Consider the following 24616-nt stretch of genomic DNA (forward strand, 5'->3'; position numbering starts at 1 on the left):
GCCTTAATAGGCTCCCTGGCTGTGGCCCGCCACCGTGTGGCCTCCTCACGTTCCTATGGGGGCCTCAATGGGCAGTTCCCGGAGGGACTGGCCTGCTCCCCTGTCATGGTTCAGCCATATGGCTTGGACGGAGCAAGTGACAGAGAGCTCCTTTCTCCAAGACAGCCAGGCAGAAAGAGGTGAACAGCACATGGTCCCTGCCTAGCACCAACCAATCGGGGCTCTCCTAGAGACTGCGCTGGGTGGTGGGACAAAATCCCTAAAAGTCACAATGTACTTCATCCACAATGGGATCCACAATGTGCTTCATCCACAACTCACTCTCTATATCTATATGCAAGCATTCGCTATAAACTTGTCTGTTGGCAAGATGACATTGCCTGTTGTTTATGTTCAGATTTTTCAACCCCCCGGTGGCTGATGAGCCAGAATGCTATGTGGAATAGGATCCAATGTCAATTTCCTCAGACGGCATTTCAGAAGCCTCTCTCCAGCAGTGTCAACTGTCCACTTGCCCTTCTCAATGCAAGTTATGGGCTGTCAACCTTCATTCAGGTGGCCACACGAATACATTCAAATGACTGATTCTGAAATTAGAGTCTTGGGTTGCCACTTGTGTTACTCTTAAACATATTGCAGCATTATAAATAGCAGAAGAATAATCCACCCTCATAGAAAGTTGGACACTCCCTGAAGGAAGTCAGCCACTGTCAGGGGCACAGTTTCAAAAACTCTGGAACTTCAGCACTATCTTGGGACCAAAGGCCTTGGAACCTCCACTGTATTTTTGGAGTTGATGGTTCTGTGGAAAGTAGATCAAGGCTTTGCTTCAGAATCTCTGTGCTCAGGGTTCTGTGTATTCTGTAACAAACAAATTAACACTGCAACATGTGCAGTTTCATTAGTTATACCATATGGTTTACTTTAAGGAATATGATTCAGACATTTATAGTCTACCTATTGACATTGGCTCAAGCTGGCTAAAAGAACTGCAACCCCCCCCCCAAAAAAAACCCCAGCACTAAAAATGTAGTAAAAGAAGCAAAACCAAACCAACTACAGAGAAGTCTTTTGAGACTTCATCTACATACATATGTATACTATAACATATATGTTGCCATTTGTGGCAACTACTAAAAAGACTTATCAGGATTTTGACTATCATATTTTATGCATGGTCTTAGATTAACTCATGCAAGTTCATACAAGCAATGGGAGGCATCAGAAATCATGTGCACAAGATCATAATCTGCTCTATGTTAAAATTTGCCCCATGCCTGATTCTGAAGTTAGAGTCTTGGGCTGGCTCAAGGATTCAAAAAGGGTTTAAAAAAAAATAAAAAATTAATAACTCACCGCCAGGCCTGGGGCAATTTTGCCACCTCTGGGTGGTGCTGCCGTGGCCATGGGGGAGTCTCTGAAGCTTCCCCCTGCCCCTGCTGAGAGAGCCCTGGTGGGGTGTGGGGCCCAGGGCAAATCAGCCAGTGTGGGGCCCCCTTCCAGTTAATTCTAATGGGGGTTAAAAGAGCGGGACCCAGGGTGGTCGCCCTGCTTGCCATGCCCTAAGGACAGCCCTGGCTGGCCTTCCCCCCCCCAGTCTTTTCCAGGCAGTTCGGCCCATTTCCAGGCCTTTCCAGTCCTCTCCAGGCTCACGACAGCCATTTTGAAGGCTGCTGTGCATGCACAAGGACTATTTGTGTATGGGCTATGTGAGATGATGGAATCCCTCAATTCACGCTCAAAGAACCTCTGGAACAATGGGTTCTGGCCGCATATCATTCTGCGCTTCTCTGTGGAGTGCTGCTTGTCTGGGCACGTGGGAGGCATGCCGAAGACCCAGGGCTTGGTTGTCTGGGGGGAAGGTGAGTTAAAAGCAGCCTTTCCCCACACCCTCCCTGCCCACTCTCTGCGATCATGAAAATCACCTCAATGTATCCCGTTCCCACCACGGCCAGGTAACCTGGAAAGCCAGCTAAGCACTCTGCATGCGCTCCAGCAAACTGAACACAAAGTTCTCTAAAGGTAAACTTCAGACAGAGAGTATGTTGACGCTTTGTTTCACAGAGAGGAAAGAAATTGAACTGTGACACAGACAGGGAAATATTTGTAAACTATTCTGCAAAATAACCTGCCTAAGCCTTAGGCAAGCTGCAAATTTACAGAAACCAGACCAGAAGAACTTCAGCCTCTTCAGGTCAGGTCAGGTTTCTAGTTGCAGCATTCAGCTAGAGAGACAAAGAGACTTTAAAGCAAATGGGCTGTGATGTTCTCTTGCATCCAAAATCCAGGTGTGGAAGTTGCTCCCTCTTGCCTTTCCCCATGGACTCCCATGATCCTCACCTCTTATTTCCTATTTTACTCACAGGTACAGTCTATCTCTTTTCTCCCTTTGATTTTCACACTTGGTTGGCTGACCTGTCAGCAGCAGAGTAAAACTATTCAAACTTCAGTTGGCAAAGAGGGAGTTACAGAGCACACAAACAAGGATGCTTGGAAGCCAATGGAGTGCCTGCTTGCAATTAAAAGGCAGCTCCTGAAGCATGAAAGCAAAGCAGTGATTGACTGAGATGTATTTTGGTTTCAGCAATACATTTTAAAAATACAAAATACCTGAGCGAATCTATTTTAGATACAAAATACAAAAAGTATTGAAACTATGTATTTTAAATACTTCTTTTTAGATACGGCCCATCAATGCTCATAGGTAAGCACAGGCTTCCCTTGGTGTAATCTGAGAAACAGCACTAAAACCGGGGGTGGGGGGACAAATACATCTTATTATAGAAATGGGAAGTAGGGGTGTGCAGGGAACCGTCTGGCCCTCCGTACAAGCGAGTAGCCGCCATTTGGGCGGCTGCTGTGCATGCATCAATGCCCTCAGCAAGGCTCACAGAGGGCATTGGCGCATGCACAGCAGCTGCCATTTTGGCGGCCGCTCACTCGTTCGGAGGTCCAAAAGGGCCAAAAACGCCTTACATAATGGCCGCAGCGGTGATGAGGATGGCCAGCGGGGGGAGAGGGAACCCGCATGGGACACACACACCCACTGCGGCTTCAGCAAGCCCCCAGAAGGGGCTAAAGGTGCTTCTCATTTACTTTAATTTTTTTAAAAGAAAAATTGCGGACCTGCCGGACTGGACCCGGCGGTCTGGTTCCGGTCCAATGGAACTGGGGGGTGGTTCGGTTCAACCACGAACCCCCATACCCCGGGACTGGACCGCCGGACTGGTCCACACATCCCTAATGGGAAGGGAAACATAAAGTTTGTTCATACAATCATATGGGGTGGGGACTGGAGGGAGGTATGCTCCAACCCCATGATTCCCAGGTGATTCAAGTCCCATGCTGAGTTTACTTACCCAGCCCCAACATGATCGGACTGCTGCACACTCTGGGAGTGGGGGGGAATGATGTGGGTCCTCAAGTATTCCACAATGCATTGTCGGAGCAGTGGAGAGGTAGTCCTCAGTACTGCAGCAGCTCCACTCTCCCTGGCCCAGCCATGCACAGGATTTTATGGTCTTGACAGCCACCGGCAGCTGGAGCTGCTTCTTAAACCAATTGTGCATTCATATGACCAAACACTGAGGTAGGAAAGGAGCTGTTTCCCTCCTGCATCAGTTTGGACTTGGGTAACAAAGTCCAAATACTCAATCCAAACAGGACGTGTGTGCAGGTGCCCTGTGGTCCTGAATGACCTTGAAAAGCTGGGTTTCCTCTCTACAACCCAGCTTTTCTGTTTGTGAGAACAGCCCAATACAAAGGTAATGCATCCTAAAGCTGTTCTTGTTTTAGATACCTCTTTCAACTAAAATCCATGGTTCATCCCCCAGAAAAGAGTCATGTTCATGTTTTCCCCATGAACAATTCTCAAGCTGAGTGTAAACTCAGTATCACTTTGTTTTACATCAATATTTAAAAATACAGAAATACTCTTCTCCCCAGATTTATTTATTCTTTGTTTTAGCAGCCTGCACTGCCAATTCTCTTTTCTCGTTTATATTTCTTTTTACTTCCCATATTGTATATAATGTTAGACATCTCTGAATGGAATCACATTAGGAATATTTTATCTTATATTAAGATAATTATTTTGGAGATCGAAATATGTAATATGAGGAGAATTTATATATCCTATTTTCTCTTTAAACAATAAAATTAGTTCCCAAGGCTGCAGAATAATCCTGTGTTCTAGGCTGCGCTAGTTTTATATAGGAAGCTTGAAAACTTTGTGCAATGGGAAAATGCAATTAAAGTCAAACGGGACTGAAAGAGGGAATAAGTCAAATTCCTATATTTCTATTTCAGTTTCAGGTTCATAAATAATTGCTTGACTGGTTTCAGACTCAGAGAAAACAAATGTATTTATATAATTGATACTACATTGGCAGGTTTCAAACTACTCTTTCATCCCAACTCTACCTGGGGAATGGTAATGAGCTCACAAGTGCTTCTAAGGAAGCCTGGGGGGCTTGTTTGCCATTCTTCACTCAGCTGAACAGCAGCTGTGCCTCCCAATGGCCTCTATCTTTTACTAAAATCTCTGCTATGTCCTGACGGATTTATATGCCCATGCATGGATCATTTGTGCTTTCATTTCTTCCTTGGAGTAAAGCATGTACTTTCTTCACTATGCAAGAACTAGCTATGAATTTTCAGTTCACTTCCTCAGTAAATATTTTATAATAACAAATAAATAACAAGCATGTTGCTGTTTTGTGCTTTGAACCCCCCTAATCTCTGTAAAATGGCCCTAAACACTTAGGGTCAATCCAGATGTTGATGGTGGGAGATTGAGCAAAGCCTCATGGATAGGCACCCTGCTACTACGCATATATTTATTTTATCACAAGAACAAGAGAGAGTGCATTGGAATGTTCCATCTCCACATTTTTTATCCTACTCAAAGAAAGAAAATAAAAGCAGAAATACCTACATGCTGGAGTCTCTCATGACTCACCATATGAAGTACCAGTCTGATGTGTACCAAAGACCCCACTGGATGTAGGTTGCTTCCCAAGTTACCATGATCCAAACCAGCCCTAAGAATTAGAAACACAATTCCAGCTCCACAGAACCCACTTAGATTTATGTATAAACTTCTTGCTTTGGATAAGCTTTTCCCCACAGCAGCAGATTCTTGTGCTACAATGATGAATTTTCATAAAACCGTCCCAAGTTTCAGCCATACCTTCTTCATCTTGTAAAGGAGGCTATTGCTATGAGGTCTCAGAAGTCACATTGGGAGCATAGAAAATGAAGATAGGTGTGTGGTCCTTTTGGATTCCAGTCATTCTATGACATAGGTTGATGGAGTTCCTAAACAGAAGTTCCTTTTCTTTCTCGTTCAGTTTGTGACAGAAACAGCAGGCAAGGCTTCCTGGAGAAATGTCCATTCTTTTTTTCTTTTTTTTTGCTCTTTATTGGATCAATATTGGGTGAATCTATCTTCTACTGTTTTTCTTTGATATGGATAATCTTGTTGTATAAGCAGTCTAATGTCTTGCATAATCAGTCTAACATTTTAGTCCAGAACGCCCAAGGCGAGATTCAGCTAAAACTAGGCATCCAGCTGATTTTAGTGGAAGATATACATTTACTTTTCCTATTGAAATCCACAGGACTTCAAAGCTTTGGCTGGATTGTGTCAATGAATTGCACCCACAGCAATAGTCCTGAACAATGAATCATTTTAGAGCTTCCATGATAGAACATTGCTGCTGCTGAAATCTGAGTTCCAGAATCATAGTTCTCACTGTGCAGTGCTTTGAGGACTAGACAATTCTCAGAAGATGGGAAATGGTGAAGGAAGCATCCACCTGATTGGAGAAAAGGGGGAAATTCACTTAGTTACTCATGTTACTTGCTTCTGCTTATGAAACTGTGCACAGAGACAAATATTCAGTTAGGAAGATGCTTATGAGATTTGGAGGAGGCCCATTTCATTTTATCACTTGAATGAATGTTGCACATGAAAATGCAGAGATGTAAGCCCTTGCTAAGGGTATGATTTCTCCTAAATGGCAGATCATGCAAATATTTTTGTGCAGAGACATTTAAATTTGAGATTTCTTTCCTATTTAAAAACCTTCTGAATCACTGAATCCAATAGAGATAGAAGAAAATCAATCTAAATCAGCCTTGCTCATTCAGTTCTGATCTAATTCCAAAATTTTGCACATTCTTACTAACTTCACTCACTTACTTTATTCAGATTTATTTATTTCAATTATTATACCTCACATTTCAATAATAAAATTTCAAGGAATTTATTTTTCTCAGACAACAATCTCATACACACTTTCCTCAGCCCCAGTGAATACAGTGGCTGATATGAAGAAAATTACTCCGAGTAGTCTCATAGACATTAAAAGGACAAGTTAGGTATTAGGGATGTGTACAAAACCAGCCAGACCAGTTCAGTTCGAATCAAGGCCAGATGCAAACTGACCCAGCTGAGCTCGGTTTTGGCACAGGTAGAACTTGACCCAGTCTGCTTCGACTGCTGAACTGATTCGAATCGACTTGGAGCTCTACTGGTAAAGGGGAATTCAGTGAAGATTCCCCATTAACAGTAAAGGGTCAGGGATGGGACTTCCTTAAACCTAGAGGGGGTTAGAGGGGAGGAATTAGTACTTACAAGTCCCAGCTGTGGTGGCCATGCGGGGGGGCGGGGTAGGTGGGGGGTGGCAAGGGTGGCAGCAGCTCCCCCACTAGCCTCCCCAGAGTAGCCCTTGGTGGCAGCAGCCCATTTGAGACCTTTGGCCTGGTTCAGACCCCTGGGCACCTATCAGGGGCCATTTTAGTGACCTCTGCACACGTGGTCATGAAAATGGCCTTTGCACATGTGTGGAGATCACCAAAATGCCCTGCACTTGCACAGAGGCTTGAACTGGGCCAAAGAAAGCTTGAACCAGACCACTACCAGTCCAGGCTACTCTGAGGGAGGCCGGTGGGGAGGCTGCCACCACCCCCGCTGCTCTTCCCCCGTGGCTGCTTCTGCCACTGGGACTCATAAGTACTAACTCACTCCCCTCCTGCCCCCTCTAGGTTTAGGGAAGGCCCCCCCCCGCCCTTTTATTGGTAAAGGGGAAACCTCACCAGATTCCCCTTTACCTGAAGAGCTCCGAGCCGGTTTGGTTCAAACCGGGCCCAGTTTGGTTCAAACTCAGACCAGCTGAGGCCTGTCCAGTTCCACCCTGAACCTGTTGTTCCAGGAAGGTTCAGCACTGAGCCCAAGCTGGGTCACACACCCCAATAGGTATTTTCTTAACATGTGAGCCAATAAGGTTTACTTTTGAGTTAATTTGCACTGGATTGTATGAACATCTCTTTCTACGTTCAATTTACTTATTCATTCATTTATTAGATTTTTATACTGTCTCGCCCAGATGGCTCTAGGCGGTTCACAAATAGAAAAACAGAAGATAAATAAATAAAAAATGCATTAAAACCAGTTTAAAATCATTTCAGCACCCACTAAAGGCCAGGCTAAAAAAAAAAGTTTTTTTTAAAAAGGCTGCTGGAACTCTTAAGCTTCTAATATCCATAGAGAGTGCATCCCAGAGCCCAGCAGCAGCTACAGAGAAGGCCCAATCTTGAGTCTCCGCTAGGCGACCTGTCAGCAGCTGGAAATGGGCACCACCTGAGGAACTTAAAGTGTGCGATGGGGATCATACTGAAGAAGATGCACTTTCAGGTAACCTGGTCACAAGCCGTTTAGGGCTTTAAAGGTAATTACCAGCACTTTGTATTTTGCCTGGAAACATATTGGCAGCCAGTGCAACTGTCTTAAAACAGACATAATATTGTCTCTTCAAGAAACCCCGGAGACCAATCTAGCTGCTGCATTTAGATGACAGCCAGCACAGCATAGTGGTTAGAGTGTTGGACTAGGACAAGGAAGACCCAAGTTCGAATCCCCATTCAACCATGAAACTCACTGGGTGACTCTGGGCCAGTCATATAGCTCTCAGCCTAACCTACCTCAAAGGGTTGTTGTGGGGATAAAAATTACCATGTACATTGCTCTGAGCTCCTTGGAGGAAGCGGGGGATATAAGTTTAAAATACATACATACATACACACATACATACAAACACAGCCCCATTTACAGCACATTGCAGTAGTCAAGCTGAGAAGTTTGCAGTGAGTACTCCACAGTTTTGTTGTATCAACCAAAGTTGATAGAAAGGGCTCCTGGACATTGCCTTCACCCAAGACACCAGGGTGAGACCTGGGACCTGAAGCACTCCCAAGCTATGTGCCTGTTCCTTTAGGGAGAGTACAACCACGTCCAGAACAGGAAGTTCTATCACATCCCCCAAATTATGACCCCTCACCATAATACCTCCATCTTGGTTGGATAAATTTAAGATTCAACTTATTATCCCTCATCCAATGGCACAGCTGGGAAGCAACCTGCCTAGAGAGCTGGAGGCTGTTGGTTCGAATCCCTGCTGGTGTGTTTCTCAGAACTGGGAAACTCCTATATCAGGCAACAGCAATACAGAAACAGAGATTCCTATACAGCAGCGATATCTTACACAGTGGTTTTGTGTAGATGTTAAAAAGCATCTAAAATAACTTACTTTGTTATTTCTCAGTCACTTCACGCATTAAAGCCTATTCACTCATTTTACTCAGTTTGCTTACTTATTCACCGAGGAACATTACTACTTACAAATTCATTCATTTACTTTATGTACAGTGTAATGTATACATATATGCTCAGAATTAAGTCCCATTGAGTGTAATGAGACTTACTGCCTAGGAAATTAGCATAAGACTGGTTAACATATTTGCTCTATCCCTTCTGGACATGTTATCAGGGTAGTTGTTGGTGGGGGTGTGGTGCTAAAGAGGATGCAGAAGGATGATGCAGGATTTAATGGGGTGGGAATAGAGAAGAAGAAGAAGAATATCTGCATAAGAAGGGGGAAAGAGACATTGAGAAAGGATAAGAGAGAAAATTTCACGTGTATATAATATTTTGGAATGTTCAGGCATTACACATACATTGAGGCTATTCACACATGCGTACAGAACCGGGTGAAGGGAGCCCAGCCCAGTTTTGCATGCCTGTGTGAACCACCAGGATTGGGCCGATCCTGGCGGCACCACAGCAGCAAACCTACCTATGAAGCCTCCCTTCAAAAGGAGGTTAAGAGAGCGAGCACTCTCTTAACCTTGTTTTGGGGATTGTCTGTCAGCTGCAGCTGCAAGCTGCCATGGCTACTAGACTCAGGGAGTGGGGAGGGGATTCCTATAATGCATAATACACTTGCACAGTGTATTATTGGAGCTCTGGGGGCAGGGCAACACATCTTGATACCCCAAACCTCGGAGCAACTGGCAGCATCTGATGAATGTCTAAGCAGGCGATCTGCCCACCCAGTGGCAAAGACCTGCTCATCTGCAGGAGAGGTAAGCTTTCCAGGGCTTCCTCCCCTTGCCCCATTGGAGACCTTTCTTTACTTTTGATGAAGGGCTCATTGTCTTACATCCAAAGTTCCCATTCCCATAGACTCTTCCTTTCCCAGAAGAGTAGTTTATAATCTAGTGGCAGACTGTTGAATGAGAGAAGTGACTGTTAATCCAGAGCAGTTCTGCTTGAGCATGCATTTGTGCAAAGCTTTGCATGTTTTCTTTTCAAGACCTTTTAGTGGCCAAGTTTATATGTTCTATCTATCTTATTCACCATATTTGTCATACTGCAATACATGGCATTGTGGCACAACCCTGTGGGAGTTTTTCGGTAGCACCTGCAAAAGTGTTCATGGACAACACTGATACATGTTCTCCTTCTACTCATGGCTGAAGCTATTATTCGGGCCGACTTGGAATCCACTATTTTTGCAGGGTCCTGTGAGGGCAATCCAGCAATCCCTCTTGCAGTGTTAGGTTGGATCAGTTTCAATCTATGATTCCTGATGACGTGGACAAGCTGCTTGGAGCGGTATGGCCTACCACTTGTTCTCTGGATCTTTGCCTCACCTGGCTGCTTTGATCTAGCAGAGAGACTGTTGGAGATGGCCTAGTTAATATAAATGCATCACTGAGGGAGGGTAGGGTGCCTCCTTGTTTGAAGGAGGCAATAGTTAGACCTCTTCTTAAGAAGCCTTCCCTGGATCCCTCAGTGATGGATAGTTATAGGCCAATACCCAATCTCCCCTGGCTGGGCAAGGTAATCGAGAGGGTAGTGTCAATTTTGGAGGAAACTGATTATCTAGACTCTTTTCAAACTGGCTTTAGAGTGGGCTATGGGGTTGAGACAGCCTTGGTTGGCCTGTTGGATGACCTTTACCGGGGAATCGACAGAGGGAGTGCGACTCTTTTGGTCCTCTTGGATCTCTCAGCTGCGTTCGATACCATCGACCATGGTATCCTTCTGGGTCATGTGTGGGAGTTGGGAATAGGAGGCACTGCTTTGCAGTGGTTCCGTTCCTATCTGTCAGGTAGATTACAGATGGTGGAGCTTGGTGACAGTTGCTCCTCAAAGCAGGAGCTGTTATATGGCGTCCCCCAGGGCTCCACTCTGTCACCAATGCTTTTTAATATCTACATGAAACCGCTGGGTGAGGTCATCAGGAGATTTTGTGCTGGGTGTTATCAGTATGCTGATGACACCCATGTCTACTTCTCCCTTTCTTCTTCAGGAAATGGCACTCATTATCTAAATCCTGCCTACAGGCAGTAATGGGCTGGATGAGGGAGAACAAATTGAAGCTGAATCCAAGCAAGACGGAGGTGCTCATTGTGGGGGCTCAGAATCTGAGGGGTGAGTTAGATCTTCCTGTGCTGAATGGGGGTTACACTCCAGCAGAAGAAGCAGAAGTGCAACTTGGGAGTACTCCTGGACCAAGACTTCACCCTGGTATCTCAGGTAGAGGCCATGGCCAGGAGTGTTTTATATCAGCTTCGGCTGATTTGGCAGCTGCACCCATTCCTTGAAGAGGATGACCTCAAAACAGTGGTGCACCAGCTGGTAACCTCCCGGATTGACTATTGCAATGCGGTCTACGTGGGGCTGCCTTTGTACGTAGTTCGGAAACTTCAATTAGTTCAGAATGCGGCAGCCAGATTGGTCTCTGGGGTAACCCGGAGAGACCATATGATGCCTGTTTTGAAACCATTGCACTGGCTGCCAATATGTTTCCAGGCAAAATACAAAGTGCTGGTTATTTCCTTTAAAGCCCTGAATGGCTTAGGCCCAAGTTACCTCAGAAAGTGCTTTCCTCTGCGTGATCCCCACTGCACATTAAGGTCATCTGAGGAGGTTCATCTCCAGCTGCCACCAGCTCGTCTGGTGGTGACTCAGAGGCAGGCCTTCTCTATAGCTCCTCTGGGGCTGTGGACTGCGCTCCCTGTGGAAATCCATAATTTGAAACGTATCTGTTTGCCCTGGCTTTCCAGGGTTTGTAAATCGGTTTTATAATTACTGCAATTGTTTATTTGTTGTTTTACAATGTTTTAAAATTGTTAATTGTTGTTATATTGTTTTTTAATTTTTGTTTTAGCTTTTTACTGTTTAATAGTTTGTTTTAATTGTAAACTGCCCTGAGCCATTTTGGAAGGGTGGTATAAAAATCAAATAAATAAATAAATAAAATAAAATAATCTCAATCTATTATCTCAGTAATCATACAATAGTCCTGTAGGGAAGGCCAATATTATGACTCACATATTGCTCAATATTGGGACTCTCATATTGCAGATGAGAACTGAAGCTGAAAGAAATAAGGCTTCCCTGATGCCATCTAGTGAGTCCATGGATAAAGTGAGATTTGGATTGGGAATTTACCAGCTCACATTGTTAGCCACTAGAGTATGCCAGCTATTTATGGGATAGAGCCAGGGTGAGAGGATGGAGAAACAAAAGGGGCATGGCAAGAAGAAAGGGCCTTTGTTTCCCACGATGTCCCAGTTAATAAAATAATATGTAGTTTTTGATAGCCTAGCTTTTTAAAAAAAAAAGTCTCCCCATGTAAGAATAGGAACAATTATTCAATGATGCTGAATTCTAGTCTTTAAATGAGAAGTTTAGATGAAATTGTAGTCAGTGCTCTTTGGGCTGCAAATTGGCTTTTCGTTATGAGTGAACAGCATCCAACACAAAAGATACAACAACATATGTATCCCATGTGAACATTTACTGCTTCAGAGAGACTGGACAAAATTACAAGGACTTTGCTACTATCTAAAATATGCGTTGAAATGCTAGCTAAACCATCTGCCTCCTTGGAAGAACCAGATACCAAGTGCTTTTAAATCAATAGTGGTTTTCTTTCCATTAACACTTATAGATTGTTCATCTGCAGGTCTGTGCATGTCATCTTGGCATTCCAAACTATTACAAGAAAATCAAAAATAGATAAATTAATTGGTATGCATATGTTTATCATCAAAATTTGTTCCTTTTACATATGAAGTTTAACCAAATTAATGACACACAACTTCTGTGTGTTCCAGTATTAGCAGGCCCCAAAGGCAACCATGTCATAATGTTTGTTCTAGTAAGAACTAATCAGCCTACTTTCCTTTCTCTGTGTCTACAACTGGACTAAAATTGGTTCAAATTGAGGTCCACAAGCTAGATCTATTGCACCTCAAATGTTCACGCACCTGCCATCTTGGATCGGCGAGGATAACATCTTTACAAACTACACCACTAAGGTGTCCCTGTGCGTCACTCACTACAACTCTACCCCATTTGGTCCAAATCAGTTATACAGTCCTCAAGTTAGTGCATTTGCACCTAAAATATTTACATGTCTGCCATCTTGGATCGGGGTGGTTGAGATAATCACAAACAATGCCATTGTTTCCCCATGTGCCCCTACAGCTGTAGCAAATTTGGTTCAAATCGGTTAAGCAGTTCATACGTCAGTCCACTTGTGCCTCAAACATTTACACATCAGCCATCTTGAATCAGGCCCATTATTTCCTATGTAGAGCACCTAGGGGTACAAAACTGGGGGTGGGTGGTTGGCACCCAGGGGTGCCAACCACCCACCGAACCCCAAAGCAACTGGATTTTTAATGATTTTTTTGAGGATTCTTCCAATGTTTGCATTTCTCCCATAGGGAATAATGGTGATTTGAGGCAGTCACATTCCCCCCTTTGGGACTGCCTGGGTACCCCAAGGTGGGTTTGGGAGAACAGCAGGTTACATGCTTACAAATCTACATTTTTACAAATATACACAGTGCCACACTGGCACAACTGCCTAGTATCTGTGTGTGCACCCATGGCCTTACCCCCCACAAGTCAGGTGGAACTAGGGGCTAGTTCAGCATCGGGTTATGCCAGTGGGTGGGTGTGTCCAGTTGTCATATCACAGAACTAGCGGGCACACTGCAACATGGAACGGCTGAAGAAGGAAGGGGGAGGAGAGGGGTGAGCAGAAGCTGTTGCCGGGCAGCTAACCAGCACCATGGGTCAACCATGGGCCAATCACTCACCCAGCTCAACCTCCAGCTCGGGGTAGCCCAGCACAGGGAGGTTGATCTTGAGGAAGACCAATTGCTTGAGCAAACCAGAGTCCAACTAGGATCGAGCGGGTGTTACCATGTTGCTAGCATGTAAAAACACCGGCTTGCACTGAACACTAATGTGTGGGCAGGAGAGGAGGCACACAGCAATGGGTTGCCCAGAACTGCACACAGTCCATCCTGGGGTCTTCCTCCACAGGCTCCTGCAAGTACTGGGCAATGCATTGCACATCACTAGTGGGCCTAGTAGGCTGAGCCTCCTGTAAACCAGGCAAGGCACATCCACTTAAACCACTGGGCTGATTTAGTGGGAGGAATTGCCTGTTGCATTGATGCTACTGCCTGGGATGCCACGCCAATGGACTGGGAAGAAGAAGGGGTGGAGTTGAAGGGCCGCCCACACTGCTGCTGCTGAGTGTGGGTCACAAACACTGGGGAAATGCGCTACCACCACCCTCCTGGTCTCTGCCAGTCCTAATGAACCCCTCCTCCCTAAGTCTAGCTACCACGAGGTCCCTCCACCTGGGCAAGTCATCTATGCAAATCACATTGCCCTTGATGGTCAGGTCACAGAGACAAGCCAGGACATACTCCTCCCTATCACCCAATTCATCGACCAGCCTGTCAACAAACTTGGTCCCCAGTCTTCCAGCCTGAGCACACCCTTCTGGCATGGTGAGCAAGGTCCACAGTTCACCCATCGGCTTCTCCAGGAGGAGAGACTTGGGCAGGGCCTGACTCAGAGGAGTGGTGTTGCCAGACAAGCTCTTCATGGCAAACAGGAAAAGCTTGAGTGCCAACACCATCTTGGACATCAGCTTCCACTCCGCATTGGATAGGTCACGCACACCCAATGATTCATTCCTCGCCAGGTCGTCAAGGACCACCTCCTGCTCCAGCAGGTGCTGGAACAAAAGGAAGGTGGAGTTCAACTGGGTATCTACATCCATAGAGAGGAGATGGTGAAGAAGCCCATTGACACACTGCTGCTCACAAAGGAGACACCTGGATTTCCCAGTGGAAGTGAGCTGCAATCTTGTGGGACTTCTCCACAAGCACAGCCATGGCAGCAACAGTACCTACCATGGGTTGGCCCTGTTCCCTGGATGCCTTTGCCTCCTTGAGGCCAAGGGTGTCCCTGATAGCCAGGTGGAGCATGTGTGCCATGCAGCAGTTGTTCACACACTGCAGCACTGACTCTACTGCTGCTGTGATGTTGGAGCCATTGTCTGTCACAATGAACCCCATTCTGAGGTGTGTCATCCCACCTATCCATTCCTCAATTTTTCAGCCACGTATGGCTGCTACCTCCTCCTTGGTGTGCTTGACATCCAAGTTCTCTATGTGCAAGACAGACTACCTCTGCTGAAATGCTCTGCGGGATGCACTGGAGGCAGAGCCAGCACCAGAGGTCCCCTCTCTATCCGGAACCCACCAGTGAGCTGTCCAGGCCAGGAAAACAGCATGCATCCCACTCACACTGTTACACAGATTAGTGGAATGCATGCAGGTGCCAGATGGTGCTGCATGCAGCATGACTGACACGAGCTCCCCGCATTGCCTGTACAGGGAAGGGACCCTGTTCTGGCTGAACATGATCCTTGAGGGGATAGTGTAGTCAGACGCTAGTATCTGGAAGAGCCAGCGGAAACTGGTGTTCCCAACCAACTGAAATGGTTGGTCATCAGTGGCCACCATCTCTCCTATAAGGAGGGTGAGGAGATACGGGTCCACATTACCGGGGTGCTTCTTGCCCCTAGACTGTGTCCACCACTTGACTGGCAGCGTGCCCTGCTTCATGGAAACCTTTACACGGCACAGGCATACTAGGTGCACTAGCCCTGCCAGCTGAGTCAAGGAGATCTGGGTGATGCTGTCGTATGTGTCACCACATGGAGGTTGTCCCCAGATGCTTAGCATCCTTGCCAGGACTGACTTGTGCCTTCAGTGAAAAAGCAAACAGCTGTTGGGGCATCTTGAGGCATATAAAAATGCTCTGGGTGGCCTCCAGTGTCCTGGATGCCATCTTGGGCCTTTGGGGTGACAGCGGACCTAGGGGGCTGCTGATGCTCGCCCACCACTGCCACCCACCCCCCGCCACCCTGTGTGAAAGAAGAAGGGTCTGGCTTCATTGGAGGAGGGTGTGCCTCCTCCACCTCAGCAGCAGTCCCTTCCCCCTCTGAGCCAGACAGGGAGGACTCAGAACTGGACTCCACCAGGACCTGGGAATCATCCACCAGGACCTGGGAATCACCACCACCACTGAGTGGCAAAAGGAGTGTTGGAGGGGTCTCAAGAGGGAGGGAAAATCTGGCTGCACTGTGAGCCCTCAAGCCCCTGCCCTCCACCCCCCATGATGGAAGCAGCTTCCCTGGCAATAGAGAGCCTCCCCACACCGCCAGACTCTGCACAGAACAGCAGCACTGGTTGCGCAACCACTGGTCCAAAACCTGGCTCAGCATCAGCAGGCTACTCCAGATAGGAGAGCCTTCATGCCGCCACCTCACCTAGGCCAAAGAATTCACCAATGGGGTCCTGTGGGAGCCCATGCTGTCTTCTCTGCCCCCCACCCCAGGCTCCTGGACCCGCTTGGGGACCCCTTCCGCCTCTGCCTGCCACCCTGCTGTGAGCTTTGCTTACCAAACAGCGCTCAGATATTTCCAAAGACCTCAGGGCCTTTTTTAAAAAAAACACCTGTGAAAACAAGAGACAACCTGTAAAGAAAAAACACAGAAAGTATACCTCCCCACTCCCAAACAAGAAATTAGGTCCTCTTAACAGAAAACTAATGGGGACAAAGGATTCCAGACACAGTGGGCAGGCACGCACAACTGGGGTGGGTGTGTGTGTGCAGAATGAACAGCTTTGCAGCTGCTCACCCACCCAAACAAATTAAAATAAACACTGAATAAATAAATAAAAAGTTGGTTGGGGGAAAAGGGCTGTGGGCATGAAGAAGAGATGAGGGGGAAAGAAAAGGAAGGAAAGAGAAGGACAGGGGAGGTGCTGCTGGAGTACTCTGGAGCAGTCAGTGTGCTAAGCACAGCAAGAAAAGGGTTAACAAAGAAAAGCACCTGCTCCAGAGAAAACAAGGAACACCCCCCTCCCACGAAAAACTCAGAATAAAATAATAACAACTGGTGGCAGCTGCTGACCTGAGGACTCTTTATCTCAACTCAGCCAACAGATTTATAAGCAGCAGCCACCACAGAAGCAAAAAAGGTGGTGGTGGGGGGGGACAGTGGGGACTGGGGGTTAGGGGAATGGGCCAGAGAGAGGCTTCCAGCCAAAGGGCCTGGGTCTCGTGGATCAGAGCAGGAGAGGGGAGAGAGAGACACTCACGGGGGGGGGGGGGCAGCAGCAGAACAAACACACACATAGGCACACCAGGAGGGAAATGGTTTAAAGCGGGGGGGGATGGGGGGAGCAGAAAAACAGCAGAAGCGAACAAACACACACATGTGTTAGGCGTAAAAAGTAGCCCTTAATCAGTCCCTAGAAGCTTTGAAGCTCAGGAAGTGCTAGCTGGTGTTTTTTCCTAGGTTGCAAGGGCATCATCACCCATAAAGGCTTGCATGGGGTGATGCATATTCCTTGACCCCTTTTGGTTGGCTGGGAAGAGCAGCAGTTGTCTCTAGGTTATGAAGCTGCTCTGAGCTAGGATCCTGAGAAGCTCTGAGCTGCGGTGTGATTGCCAGAAACATTTTAGTTAGGAACTAAACTAACTGGACAGAAAATGGTTAATTCCCACACTGTAAGAGGGGTGGAGGGCCAATCCCTTTACTGCTTGATCTGATTGGATTAAATACAACTGTGGCCCTTTTATCTCCAGCTAAGCCTTATGTCTTCCTTTGTGTGGGCACATAAAGGAAGACTATAGAAACCTTACAGTACATGATACAGAAAGCTAAGGGACATCATCCATTCTGAACATTTAGGGACATGATCTTGGCTGACATTTAATTGAATGAGACCCTTGTTTTTGTGGATGAGTGCAGGCTAAAAATGTATCTCAAGTAATTACTATATTTCCCATATTTGAGCACAAACATTTATTTTTAAAATGTTGTTCAAGCATCTAAATAACAGTAATGATCCTAACAATAATCTTGTAAAGTATAGCAGTATTATTATTCCTGATTGCAGGATACAGGCTTGATACAGAGAGAGAATTGTTTGCCTAAGGCCATCTAGAGAGTTCATGGCAGAGATGAGATTCAGTCCATGGCAATTTGAATATAGATTGTATGATCTGATTTAAAATTAACTTGAAAGAGGAAGATGAGATCACCAACTTCATTATGATTTGAATTAGTGGGCAATTTTGAATTTTTAAGATCCCCCCCCCGCCCCCTGGAAGTGATGTCCTGCACCAATAATCGATTTGTTTTGAGTGTTTCCTAATTCTAGATAAGATGCCACTTCTACCCTAGCAAGTAGAAGCATGAACAGAGAGGGTTATTATTTACGGGCCTCAGCTCAATGTGCCATGTAATTAAATCTTTTGTGAAAGCATCCTGCCACGTAATCAGATCTTGTGAATTGTTAAAGGCATTTTTAAAAAATAAATATGTATATTCATTTAAAGCCTCTATATGCTTGTCATGGCATGGGGTATGTACATTTTGTTGATTTCATTTTTAACGGTTTGAGACCTTTATATATGCAGTGATTATATTTCCCCCCTTACTCATACAATTTCTTCCTTCTTCACAGCTACAGAACTTCCATTGTACAGAACCTAATATGGCTTCTGATGTTTTATAGTTTACCTATTTGTTTAGGATGATGGTGATTATTTCCAGAGAGTTCAAAAATCATTTGTAACCATGGAATAATAAGCATTTTTGTCACACCACACTAGTTAATTAGGAAAACCTTGCAAATCCACAAGCAGAAGCACCCACAAATGAATTGACTCCACTTCTCTGTTCTCTGTGCTTTGGGCTGCAACTTCATGTTCTGAACCTCACAGGCTGTTGAACACCTTCAGAATTTTTATTTACTACAAGAAATGACTGGAAGTCCCCCCCACCCCCACCGCAAGGTTCATTGTATTGATTAGAATGACTAAGTCCAAAATCGATCCTTAGCCTCCCTGAAGAGTGTGGTTGATTCTCCACTAATAGAAAAAAATGGCACTGCACAAACGTTCTTAGCTAGCAAAAAACCTGCATGTTCTCCAAGGAACTGAAGTAGAAGACAAGTCAAATTGCTAGAAAATGTAGACATTGCCCACAGAAAATATAGGGGGAGAGTTTTAAGAACATTGTTTAACTCTGTACTGTATACTTCAGTTTTTGTGAACCTGTATTCTCAGTTTAAAGCACAATAACTCTATAGATGCTGCTCTTCTTTGTGTCTTTGTAATCCATTAAAACAAAATATGTGGATTTTTATTATAAATAAGAATAATTTGTAATGTATGTATCATATATGCACAGATTAGAACATGTGTATAAAATGAATATAAAATGAATGTAAGTGACTATTTTTCCCAATTAGTGTATACTATCAGTATACTCTACCAATGATATAGCAAATAGTTAATATTTGTCATAAGCAGTTTTAAATTATATGTTTTAAAGGAAGGACACTCACACTCACAAAAAGATCTCAAATGTGCTCATGGGTGTATTCACACATTATGGGAAACCGTGGGTTCCTTTGCCTCTGGTTCCCAAACCTGAACATTTGAACTGGGAACTGGAGTTACAAAAAAATAAAAAATGGACCTTCCCTAACTCCAGTTGTTACCTTTGGTTTGTAATGTGTTCTGCCACCAATAACTCCATTTTGGCTGTGCCTTAGTTATGTCTGATCTGGGAGTGCATTTTGCCTTTGCTTCCAACTGGAGTTGAGAAAGGAAGCTCCTCCATTGATCCAGCTCCTATTAGCTGAATGGGCTGTCCTTCAGTAAAGAAGAAAGCCCTCACAGCCAACTCTCTTGCCTCTCTGCAGTCTTGCTGATTGCAAGTCAGTGAGACTGCAGAGGGGTGAAAAAATGCCGAGGGGTGAACAGGGGGAGTGGAGGGGGAGTGGAGCACGGAACCTTGGGTCCACTGGACCCGCATTTCCATATTCCCTCTGAATTGGTACACAGCCATGTGCGTACATGCAACATATAAGTATAAACTAAGAAAAATTCTGTTTGCTGAACAGGGGATCTAAGAAAAAATAGATATTTTTTTCACAGAACAAGGATATGACATGTCTGCTCTTGAGGGCCCCAGAATCCAAAAATCCAGGTTGCAATTATAGTGAAAAGATCAATAGGGGAAGGGGGCCACTAACAAAAAGGGGCCTTTTGGGCTCCCAAATTTCTAAAAAGGGGGCATAGGTGCTGTATGGGTGGGATAATACTAGATGATATGGACTAAAGACAAACAGGTTCTTAAGATTCCAATTAATCAGTTACTGAGGGTTGATTTTGATTGTATTTGGGTATGGGTTGAATAAGCCAATATGGAACTCTGTCTGGATCTGCATACTTCCATGCCTATCCAATCCAGTATGATTAGAAATTCTGAGGATAGACACAGTTCCTGTCATCCTGGCACTTCAGGCCATTAGCATCCTGGCACTTCACTTCAGGCCATTAGCATCTTGACTGCATGATGGTCACACTGTTATGGGGTGTGAAAAGAAACATTAAAATCCTCACACAGCAAAGTATGCTCTGGTTAGGAGAGCTAGTCTTGTGGTTGCAAGCATGAATTGCCTTTGCTAAGCAGGATTCACCCTGCTTTGCATTTGAAAGGGAGACTACATGTGAATGCTGTAAGATATTCCCCTTAGGGCAGGGATCCTCAACATTGGGCCCCCAGATGTTCTTGGACTTCAACTCCCATAATCCCCAGCCAAAGGCCACTGGACCTGGGGATTATGGGAGTTGAAGTCTGAGAACATCTGGGGGCCCAGCGTTGAGGATCCCTGCCTTAGGGGATGGGGACACTCTGGGAAGAGCATCTGCCTGCTTGCATGAAGAAGGTTCTTTGTTCTCTCCCTGGCATCTCCACATAGGTCTGAGAGACACACTTGCCTGAAACCTTGGAGAAGCCACCCCCAGGAATCTATGGGGGTTTGGTGGAAAAGTTAGAAATTTGTTAAAAATCACTTGCTTGCTCATTTCTTTTGTGGGTGGGGTGGTAGATAACTCCCATCATGCCCTACCATCCAACCCACTTTGGTGTCCTTAGGAGTTATCCATAGGGAACAATGGGGTGTTCTGTGTTTCCCCATTGTTCCCTATGAACACCCCATTGTTCCTTATGGCTGAAGCACGCGAAATATTTCGAGTTTTGTTCGATCGAAATAACCAATTTGACTGCTGTTTTAATGAAACGTTTCGGCCATCTGCATTTTGTTTCGAAACAAAATGCAAAATCTGTTTCATGCACATCACTAAGAACTATTAACATAAATCATGCCTCTAGGTCCCAACGAGGCTACTGCAGTGCTAAGAGTCAATACTGTAGAAGTCTCACTTCTAACAAAAACATACACAAAATGGAGACTTTGAACCAAAGTGGGAGTCCTTTTGCAGCAATTTGCAGATGAATGTATGAACTGGCTCCAGAGAAATTCATTGTGTTTGAGCTTAAGGGAGGTGATGGGAACCCTTTATCTGTGGTGCTTCATCTTAAAAGATGGTTTGTAGTTGGAGGTCATTTCTTGATGCTTCAGTAAAGAAGTGACGGGCATGCATGTTTGACTAGTACTGACGAGTTCTGGTGTTGACCTAGCACTTCTGACTAGTGATGGTGATACAACCAACCAACCAAACAACCGGAGATACAATGCTATCTTGTCATTTTAGGGAACTTTTATGGAGGTATTTGGCTGACTACTTTCAGAGCCCAAATGCTATACCAGATGATCTATAGGTCTAATGGAACATGGGAACATCTACCCATGCTTATTGATAAGCTTTGTCTTCCATGCCATTTCCTAGCTTGATGTTATATTAGGCAGTACATAAATTCAAATAATAATAATAATAATAATAATAATAATAATAATAATAGTAGTAGTAGTATTAATAGTAGTGCCCCCAGTGAGGCACTACCTTGGCGTGGTTGTGTGGCTTGTGTGCTCTGAGGAAGGTGAGAGCTATGCCAGAGGTCCAGCCATATTGGACAGGTCTCACCAGAGGAGCCAGACAAAGAGTGCCTCTCCCATCAACAATATGGTGAAAGGTAACTTTAATAAATCTATACCGGATCGGTCATTGCCCGGGTCAACAAGGACCGTGCCTGGTGCTGGAGTTCCTGGACATCTGGTGGCAAGTGGGCAACAGGACTCAGGATCTTGAGCTGAGCAACCAGGGCTGGAGACTGCAGGTTTAATGGAAGAAACGTCGCTTAACCAAAAAAAATATACAAAAAATGCCAACAAGGAAATAATGATCTGCTATTACAAGTCTAGTCCAACCACCAGGATTCGACTTCCAGATCTAAAACAGTTGCCAAAAAACAACTTGCTCAGGCATTAAAAGATGTCAATGCTGCCCTTGCAGAAATAACAACCAATAATTTGCAAGAAACAAACCAACTAATGTACAGTAATGTACAGCAACAATAAGAACACAAGAGCTCGGATATAAGATCAGTGGACCTGTAAAAAAAGAAAGCAGTACATCACCTGAGTGGAAGATTAGATTAGAAAATAAAATCTCCAGGCTTAGATCAGATGCTAGTAAATTGAAAGATATGAAAGACAAGAAGCTGAAGAATGAAAACACCAAACAGTATCTGATCCAAAAATACCACCTAGATTCAAGGAAAATTAGAGAAGTCCTGGAAATAATAAAGCAGCAAATAACAGCAGTGTCAAAGAAGATTAGCAGATACTAAGCCAGAATTACACAACACAGGCAGAATCTCCAAATCCAGTCGAATCAGAGACGTTTCTACCAAAGCATAGAAGGAAAAACTGCAAGAAACGTAGAAACACCAAATAAAGAAGAAACAGTGCAATTCTGGGGGAAATTATGGGACAATCCAATAGATTATAATAAAAAAGCAGGCTGGATGAAAGAGGACAAAAAATGTAACCAACAAATGCAAGATCTAATAATAATACCAGAATTAATAAGTGAAAGAGCAAAGAAAATTAAAAATTGGACTGCGCCAGGCGACAATGAACTGCATGGCTTTTGGCTTAAACACCTAACAAGCCTTCATAAACAACTATCAAAACAGTTCAATCACATTTTGCAAGGAGGTGATATTGAACAATGGCTAACAACTGGGAAAACTCATCTCATCATGAAAGACCCAGCAAAAGGTGCAGTTCCAAGTAATTATAGACCGATAACCTGCCTGCCAACCATGTTCAAATTATTAACTGGAATAATAGCAGATGAAGTCATGCAACACTTATTAACTAACAAACAGCTTCCAGTTGAACAGAAAGGAAATTGCCCAAACACCAGAGGCACAAAAGACCAGTTGCTGATTGACAAAATGATTTTAGAAAATTGCATGAGAAGAAAAACAAATCTAAGCGTTGCATGGATTGACTACAAGAAAGCCTTCGATTCATTGCCTCACACATGGATACTAAAATGTTTAGAAACAACTGGTGTCAGCAAAAACATTCAGATATTTATTTTAAAAGCAATGAGCATGTGGAATACACAGTTAACAATCAATGGTGAGACACTTGGACAGGTTAGCATTAGAAGAGGCATTTTCCAAGGGGACTCGCTATCCCCTCTGTTGTTTGCAATCGCCATGACCCCACTTTTACAAATACTAAACAAAACAGGCCTCGGATACCAAACATCTAAAACATCAAGTCAAATCAACCATCTGCTGTACATGGACGATCTGAAGTTGTATGGAAAGCCCAAGTCAGAAATCGAATCACTGCTAAACACTGTCCGTATATTCAGTAGCGATACAGCAATAGAGTTTGGACTAGACAAGTGTAGTCATGTGCACGGACCGGTTCGGAGGCCATTCTAAAGGCCTCCAGACCGGTCGGGGCACGGGGTGGTTTTGGTTCGGGTGGGGGGGTTCTATTCAAAACAGGGGGGGCTCTACTCACCCCTTCCAGTAAAATCCCGTATTTCTTGAAGATATCGGGCGGCAGGGTGCCGCCCGCTTCAATCTCCTCTGGCGCGGGCTCCTCGGCTCGTATCCATCGGGGCGGCGTGCGCGAAAGGCTTCCTAGAAGCCATTTGCAGCCCAGCCGGCAAGGTGAGCGGACGGCAGGGAGCTCTCCCGCCGCCCGCTCGCTAAGGTGCTTACTTTAGCGCACACGCGCGAAAGGCTTCCTAGAAGCCATTTGCAGCCCAGCCAGCAAGGGGGAAGGGGACGGCAGGGAGTTCTCCTGCCGTCCTCTGGTAATGGGGGTAGTTCTGGAAAGAAGGGGGCGGCGGGGGGCCTCTGTGGAGCTTCAGGGGGCGGCCGCCAGCCGAGGGGGACTTAACTTGGAGGGGGCGGCAGGGACTGGGAGCGATCCTGCCGCCCCGATTGATACGAGCCGAGGAGCCCGCGCCAGAGGAGATTGAAGCGGGCGGCACCCTGCCGCCCGATATCTTCAAGAAATACGGGATTTTACTGGAAGGGGTGAGTAGAGCCCCCCCCTGTTTTGAATAGAACCCCCCACCCCAGTGCCGGATCGGTTCCGTGCACACCCCTAGACAAGTGTGCTGCATTAATAATGAACAGAGGGAAAATAAGAAAAACAGAAGGAATAGAACTGTCCAATGGAAGCAACATCAAGAACCTGGAACAGAAAGAACATTACAAATACTTGGGCATTCTCCAGGCTGATAACATCACACACACAGAAGTTAAAAGAAAAATTGGAAGTGAATACATCACGAGAGTTCGAAAAATCCTCAAGTCCAAACTCAATGGCAGGAAAACCATTCAAGCCATAAACACCTGGCTATACCTGTTATCAGATACACTGCAGGAATAACAGACTGGACCCAGGCAGAGCTAGAGACTCTAGATCATAAGACCAGGAAAATAATGACCATCAATCATGCTCTGCACCCCCACAGTGATGTAGATAGGCTACACCTCCCTCGCAGCTCAGGTGGAAGAGGAATGCTGCAAGTCCATCAAACAGTAGAGGAGGAGAAAAGAGGCCTTGAAGAATATAT

The 24616-nt window shown here is 45.2% G+C and overlaps 1 long non-coding RNA gene across 2 annotated transcripts in view; it reads right to left on the reverse strand.

Moving 5' to 3' along the window:
- Window positions 1-361: 361 nt before the first annotated feature.
- LOC128327945 (uncharacterized) overlaps window positions 362-24616 on the reverse strand; it is a 34799-nt gene continuing 10544 nt past the window's right edge. Inside the window, exons 2-4 of one of the 2 annotated variants that reach the window (XR_008308915.1) lie at window positions 16135-16188; window positions 4937-5819; window positions 362-881 (exon numbers count right to left, since the gene is read on the reverse strand). This is a non-coding gene — a long non-coding RNA (uncharacterized LOC128327945). The remainder of the gene's footprint in view (window positions 882-4936; window positions 5820-16134; window positions 16189-24616) is intronic. The other variant, XR_008308914.1, reaches the window with a different exon arrangement.

Source organism: Hemicordylus capensis, chromosome 5, assembly GCF_027244095.1.
Source record: "Hemicordylus capensis ecotype Gifberg chromosome 5, rHemCap1.1.pri, whole genome shotgun sequence".
NCBI lineage: Eukaryota > Metazoa > Chordata > Lepidosauria > Squamata > Cordylidae > Hemicordylus > Hemicordylus capensis.